We start from the raw sequence: 7,942 nt of genomic DNA, 5'->3' as shown, positions 1-7,942 counted from the left end.
CAAGCAAAATTCAGGAGAGGTTTATCTACAACCGACAATGTATATGCTCTACATGCTGTTAGGAAAATCTTGAAACAAACAAGACAAACTCGCTTGCATCTTTATTGATTCCACAAAGCGTTCGACATTGTGTGAAGTACTGGTCTGAGGTATAAACCACAGGCCCTCGTGTCATTGTGAGGATTAAACATTTGAAAAAAAAACTATATAAAAAGTTTGAGATGACCCCCGACTAGAAACACTTTACAGTACAATATATCTAGACAAGGCCGTACACTTCGGTGTACCACACCCGCCTGCGTTGCCGATCGCTACGCTACCGTCGCATGCAATCGATTAAAACTTCATGTATACATAATCATGGGTGATTGACCTATCGATCACTACTCACATGCCGGTTTTTTATTGATATTTCTACAAGCCGATTGACAATGGCGGGTGGAATATAAACTGTTAAATTATGGAATATCAGGTAAATTTCTTAACTTAGTGAGTGAATGAGTGAGTGAGTGAGTTAGGATTTTAAGTCTTTGGAATATGTGGTAAATGTTTTAACATAGTGGGTGAGTGAGTTAAGGTTTTAAGTCACATTGACAATATTTCAGCAATATCGTGACTCTCCACTTAGTAGAGACCATGTATTATCATACAAAGTCCACTGACATGTTACATAATCAAATATTCTCAATCTTCCAACGAAACTTTGGAGTTAGACAAGGGAAAAGTTTATCGCCACTTCCGTTTTTACTTTTTATAAATTATAACGAGCCATTTCTACTGAAACGATGAAGTAAAGGTGTTAATGTAGATTGCCAACTGCTACCTTGCCCGCAGTTTTTCTATGTTCTTTATCATGTTGTATAAACATGCTGCTGTCGTACTCTGTGAGGACAACGAAGACCTTCAACAATCACTCGACAATTACATTGTTCACGATGGAAACTATTTGACACTGTGTTTATGTGTTCTTAATGGTGGTTAACATCCAAAGGTGAAGACATACTGAAAGACTGATTCTTGCAGAACTGGCATAGTTCCATCACTGAAAGCCCGAAAGGTTTTTACAATGAAATGTTTAAAGAAAATATGAACCTTGAAAAATACCTTCATCTACCTAAAAACATCAGTTATGCAATCTTGAAATTTAGACAAAAATTACCAGTTGAGAAAGGACGCTTGTGTGATAACCCAGGAGCGAAAAGGTTTCCACCAACTACTTAATACCCAGGCGGTTGGTGACGAGTTGCACTACCATTTTAGGTGTGAAGCCCTTCTCCAGCCGCTGTCTACATACGTAAGGATCTCTCCGAATGGACTAACATGTAGAAGCTAAAATGTCTATCCACCCCCAGAGTAAAACACGTGAAAAAACGGTGTAAATCTATCAGCTGCATCTTTAGATTAGTATGAATGAAGGAAACTCATGAAAACACGCACACTCACGCACACCGTATGTGTGTGGCTTTAGATGGATGAGTGCGGAGTTTGGCAGGGGTGGCTGGTTGAGGCGGGGTGGGGTTTGTGTCCTACATGCAGCTGATTGATGGATATGTAGATCAATCTATAAACATTAACTGTAGAAACTTATGTTCTATAGATAGTTAACTTCTTTATTGTAGTACGTGAGACGTTAAAGAAGTGAAGTATCCATAGAACTTGTTTTTTCTTCACTTATATAATTTCCAAAATACCTCTCAAAGATTTTATTAGTAAGGCTGCCAATACATTTGGATGTTTCTAAGGCATTAGGATTGATTGATGAAACACGTACCCTAACTTAACAACACTAAAGGAGAGGGGCGATGGAGTAGCCTCGTGGTTAAAGCGTTCGCTCCTCTCGCCAAAGGTTTGGGTTCGATTTCCGAGGTCCATGGAATCTGAATTAGTTCCTTAGTTACGTGTCCGGTTTTATATATTGCTGCGTTCAGAAGTTTGACTTCAAGTGCACCGACCACACAAACGCACGCACATGCAAATGTATTTGATTCTGGTTGTTTGACGACATATTTACTAAATAGTCCTTCAACAGCGATTCTGGTGGACATTTTAAGCACGACTACTGTTATCTCTATGGAAGTGTGTGTTTGTGTGTGTGTGTATCATGCATGGTTGTGTTGGAAATTATTTGTATTACAAGGCTTACACGCACACGCACACGCACACGCACACACACACACACTCACACACACATACACACACACAGCACACAGAGGTGATTTGAGTTAGAACAAAGTTTCGGTACACCACGCTAGTCGTAAGACAGACTGACAGGATTTGGTGGTGAGCTTGGTGACTTGGTGACACATGTCATCTTTTGCCACTAGCGTTCGTCGATGCTCAGGCACTGTATTGTCTGATCCCAACTGGACTATGTAGCTGGAATATTGCTAAATGCTGCGTGAAACCAACCAACAAACAAACACAAGATAAGATAAGGCTACACTTCTCCAAAATTAAAACGGAAATGTCAATGACCTACAAAATTAGAAGTTCAGCTATTTAAAATTCATATGAAGGATCGGCCTGTGTAAGAGACCAGTAAAGACAACAGACATGTGTGACGTATTGAGGAACCCACAGTCGACACAACTGACTCTGAGTCGAGGAACATGATCGTCTGTCCCTCCCACCAACCCCCGCCCTCGCGCCAGATATTTGCTTGTACCTTTGTAGGGATTACAGCCAGCGATCTTCCGTGAACGTAAAAGGGGAAAATGTTCCCCTCGACACCCAGAACGCCGGGACGCTCGGAGTAAACATGTCATGGTTCCTCACTCTCGTGGTCACCACTGTCGCAGGTTAGTGGTCATCTTTGTGTTGTGTGTTGTATCCTAGCCTGGACACAACAGTTGTATTCTTATTGTTGTACCGCTTCGTTGGTTATCAGGTTGATACCGATTCCTCGTAGAAACGTGCATTATATTATCATTAAAAAACAAGGGGATATTCCATTTTATGAACGAACACTAGTCAATGTCAATGCATTTGAGGAAAAGTAAACAATATCCATAGAGAGGAAACATTTCCAAAGAAATGGAAGGAATTGTCTCAGTGTTCCTTAATTTCTCTTCATCCTCTGTGTCATCCTTGACTTCACCATTTACATTTTATCTCATTTTATCACATTTCTAAACCCAGTATCCTCTACTATTTTGAATGGTATATTAGCTAGACCACTTAAAAATGCCACACAGTGGAGTAGCCTCGTGGATAAAGCTTCCGCTCTTCACGCCGAATAACTGGGTTCGATTCCCCACATGGCCGCTACGTGTGGAACCCATACTTTAGGACCTCTGTCGTGGAATGTTGCTAAATGCGACTTAGAACACCCTCATAGACGCCGCACGTAGACACGAGCCTGTATTTTTGATAAAATCCGTCATTTCCGATATACACTCAATGTCAAAAATAACTTGACACGTATTCACATTGACCTCACATGTTGCCTTCGAGGAGTGGACAGCAAAATTTCTCTTACATTCATTCATACGAGACCGGAGTATATGACTTTTAAAAAAATTCACTTGAGTCATTTTGATAGTTAGCAAGCAGAACAAAAGAACAGAGTTACTTCACTTTACCTGACGAACTCGGATCGATGTCGGTGTCTTGCAGACACATAGTTTATGTGAGATAAGCAGGGTATATTCTGAGTGACGGATCATTCTCGGAAAAGTACTGTTGGAAAAACAAAAGGATACGTCGGAATAACTCACTTCGGCCTAACTGGGCATTCAGTGGGATGCGTAAGAGGACATCTAGAAAAGTATGTTTACTCGTAAAATCGGGCAAAACGAAAAAAACAAAACAAAAACAAAAACAAAAAAAAAACAAAACAGAACAAAACAAAACAAGACTCGCAGATGAAAACGATAGATCAACTATATATGGCAAGTAGGCCGCTCAGACGGGTATGACGACGGAAAGTCGACTCACCTGGCATGAAAATGCATGCGCTGCCGACTGGCGCAGGGTTATCTGAAAGATATTTAGTGCTTTTTCATGTGTGTTGAATATGTCTTATCTATTTATTTTACGTGTCTTTCTTTCATGACGTTAATAGTTTAAGATATGTTATGGTACCTGATACCAGTCGAAACGCATCTTATATATTTCAAAATATACATATGGCATGACCGCCCGGAGATCAACGTAACTGGATATTATTTGTGAATTGTTATCATATGCCGTGTATTTCCGCAGTTTAATTCCCGTAAATGATTATCATATCTTAGCTGATATCTCTATCCCCCAGCCTGACTCCAACCATCGTCTGTGACACCCGTTCTGGGTTTTCTTTTGAGACGATCCCTCCTACCTGTTTCTTTTTATAGTGACAGTGAGACTCTGTGCCAACTACAGTGTTAATAGTTTCAGCATGAAACTTATTTCTTTTTACGACAGGTATCGTTTATAATCAAGCTAAGTCTAATTTGAAAATTGACATTAAGATGTGACCCTTGTAATACAATATCACTGCACATTAATTTGCATAAAGCCATAGTCTGTTCCAAATAAGTCGATTTGTTCATTTCGGCACTAAACTCTCCTAAGTGAAGTCCTTTTTTCACATTTCATATCTCCCTACCACTGTAGTTAGGCTGAACAGATATTTCACAATTTTGCATATCAACTACATAAACTACAGAGAAAAACGTGAAAAAAACCCATTTGTTTCCTATTTTTGACCATGCGTTAGTGCAAATACGATTTAAATGCACTAGATAACTGTTTTGTCTTGGGTTTCTACACTTGTTTTGTGAAGAAATCTGTAAAAATGTAAATGAGGGAACATTCGTGCTTTCAAGTGATCTCTAATGTTTTCTCTGAGCATATTAATTTATCAGTTTTCCAAAAAGTTTACAACATCATCGCTTGTGACAATTTGTGTTTCTATTATAGTGACTTGGTGATATGGTATATTTTTCATCTGACACATACTCGTGATTGTGGTTTGACTCCATACTCTCTCAAGCCTGTAAATACGCGTCTGAACCAGACAATCCAGTGGTGATTGCAGCAGGAACATCGATCTTCGATACGGCGATAAACCTCAAACGAATTAGCAGGCCACATCATTCGATCCCAGTAGTCGCCTCTTACAACAAACTGTTTTCTCGCTAGTAGCATCTTTACAATTGTTACAGTCGAAATGTCTGTAACAAGGGTTATAAGGAACTAAACTAGAAGTCCCGCTGACTTCGATATAACCGTAGTTTGCTGTTCGACATAATCGACTTTACTGTGTCATCTATGTGCAGCGTTGTGTGGAAAGTGAAACTGCGAGTCCTATGAGATGTCACTTGTAGGGCCGCAATGATTTGGTTCGATTCATCGGAAATCGAATCTGACACCTTAGTTTCTATTTTCGATAACCATTATCACTATTTCGACATTTGAATACTGGTACCTATTTACATTATTCCATACAGTCAGAAGGCCATTTGACTTCAGCTCGGGCAGTTTAAATAAAGCGAAACCTGATTGGCTGAAGCTTGGTGAATTATCCAATGAAAATTCTTGTTACTGGAACATCTCCAGGTTAGAAGAGACAAACATGAAGGCCTACTTTTGTGAAATTTCAGTTTGTATGAGATTTCAGTTTTTCGAATCTTGGGGCGGTGCGGTAGCCTTGTGGTTCGCTCATCACACGGTCTTCAATACCGCACATGGGTACAATGTGTGAAACCTATCTCTGTCGTCCCCCGAAGTTATGTTGCTGGAATATCGCTCAAAGCGGCGTACAATATTTTCACCCCCATATCCGAAACTTGCGTTTCTTTTGGTGTTCAGTACACTGGATTCATTTTTCACTGTCGGCCTCTCTCCTATAACACCTAATCGTTAATATAGGCCCGCTCCCACAAGTCAACCCCAGTAGTCGGAATTCCACGTTCCATCCCTGTTTATCACGAACCCAGTTTCCTGATGTCGTACTGTGAACATAGCCTCTGATATCCTGATATCTGTTGATGAGGATCGAACCCTGAACGCTCTTTCTGATATCATGGCATCTGATATCACGAGGAAGGGTAGCCATGTAGTGCAGTTCAAATCCTATGATATCCTGATATCATATGGTTCGACTTCTCTAATATACTGATATCTGTTGACATGAGGGATCTACACAGAACACTCTCTCGTGTCCTACGTCTTTGGACATGTCTCTAAGTCCTCAGTATAATATCTTGATATTTTTGGTGACGCGGTGAGGTAGCCTAGTAGATAAAGCGTTCACTTCTCACACTGAGCCCCAAGTTCATTTCCCCACATGGACAGGATGTGTGAAGCACATTGCTGGTGTCCCCCGCTGTGATATTACTGGAATATTGCTAAAAGCGGCGTAAAACTACTCTCACTCACTCACTTAATATCTAGTGACCATGTTGAGGGATATCTTTGATATCCTGATATCCACTGGGAATTTGGGTTTATCTCCGAAATCCGTACAGCGATATGTTGATATCTGCTGGTAGGGGGCTCACCCCAACTTTAATCGCGTCCGATGAGCTCCTGCCGCACTCACCGTCACTGAAAGGTCAAACACGACAGTTCACACACAGCCAATATGTCCTTTCCGGCACCTCAATGAGATTAAGCCCATTCTACTTCACGGAAACAAAAAAGAAACTCTGAGGAAATATCTGAGATAGTTTTTGCCACAGGGTTGCTAATTTCGTGAACATGGCGCCAACACCGACCTCCGTGACACCGTTGGATCGACAAGCATCTTCCACAAGCACGCACGCATCTCAGGACAATACTGACCTCACGCGGCCAAACAAATGTCACGTGTTACGTCCGCGATGACACAGCGAGACTACAAACTGTCGCCAAGACGGGGTCTGGATTTCCCCATGCCGCGCATATTTACTGTTTGATTACATGGGAACCTGCATGCAAATAGCAAATCAGTTACGTGATTGATAAACGTGACTAGATAGTTGAGTGGAATCGGGTTCACATCGGTGTTATTCCAGCCATATAACGACTAGATAGTTGAGTGGGGTCAGGTTTACGTCACCTCGGTGTTATTCCAGCCATATAACGACTAGATAGTTGAGTGGGGTCAGGTTTACGTCACATTGGTGTTATTCCAGCCATATAACGACTAGATAGTTGAGTGGGGTCAGGTTTACGTCACATTGGTGTTATTCCCGCCATATAACGACTAGATAGTTGAGTGGGGTCAGGTTTACGTCACCTCGGTGTTATTCCAGCCATATAACGACTAGATAGTTGAGTGGGGTCAGGTTTACGTCACATTGGTGTTATTCCAGCCACATAATGACGAGATCAAGTCTGAATTCATACACATTATAGCACAAAGCCCAAAAGATTTTTAACGCACACACACACACACACTCACACACGCACACATTACATACACACACATATATGATATCCATTATTATTTTCAAACAGAAAATGTCATACCATCAAATTCAAACTCACACACACACACACATACACGCACGCACGCACGCACACACAGTACATTTACACGTAAATATATGTTATACATTACTATTTTCTAACAGAAAATGTCATACCACCAACTTTCAAAAAACCCAGGCAGATTTATCGCTTCATAATGTCAATCCCATGCAGTTGGAAAGTCGGCACAGTCAAGGAGAATATGCGCAATATATGCATAGGAGATCCATCACCAGTCGTTTTGAGCATCGAGCCACGAGTAAACCGACTGTGGCCAATACAATACCGTCTTAATACCTTTCCACGTCTTGACTGACAACACAAGTAGGTATAACCAATTGCTGGATTCAATTCATGACGTTTGTTTATTCCTACCTGGTTTTCCCAGCGTTTTTGTCCAAAGTCCCCCAAACGGCCTCGGGTATATAACTTTTGATTGCGAGTTTGAAATCAATACACGAGACTAGACATTTGCGAGAAATGAGCTTCACACATCCCAGGTAGC

Source organism: Haliotis asinina, chromosome 13 (genome assembly GCF_037392515.1).
Source record: "Haliotis asinina isolate JCU_RB_2024 chromosome 13, JCU_Hal_asi_v2, whole genome shotgun sequence".
In the NCBI taxonomy this organism is placed as follows: domain Eukaryota; kingdom Metazoa; phylum Mollusca; class Gastropoda; order Lepetellida; family Haliotidae; genus Haliotis; species Haliotis asinina.
This window is presented reverse-complemented; position numbering follows the sequence as displayed.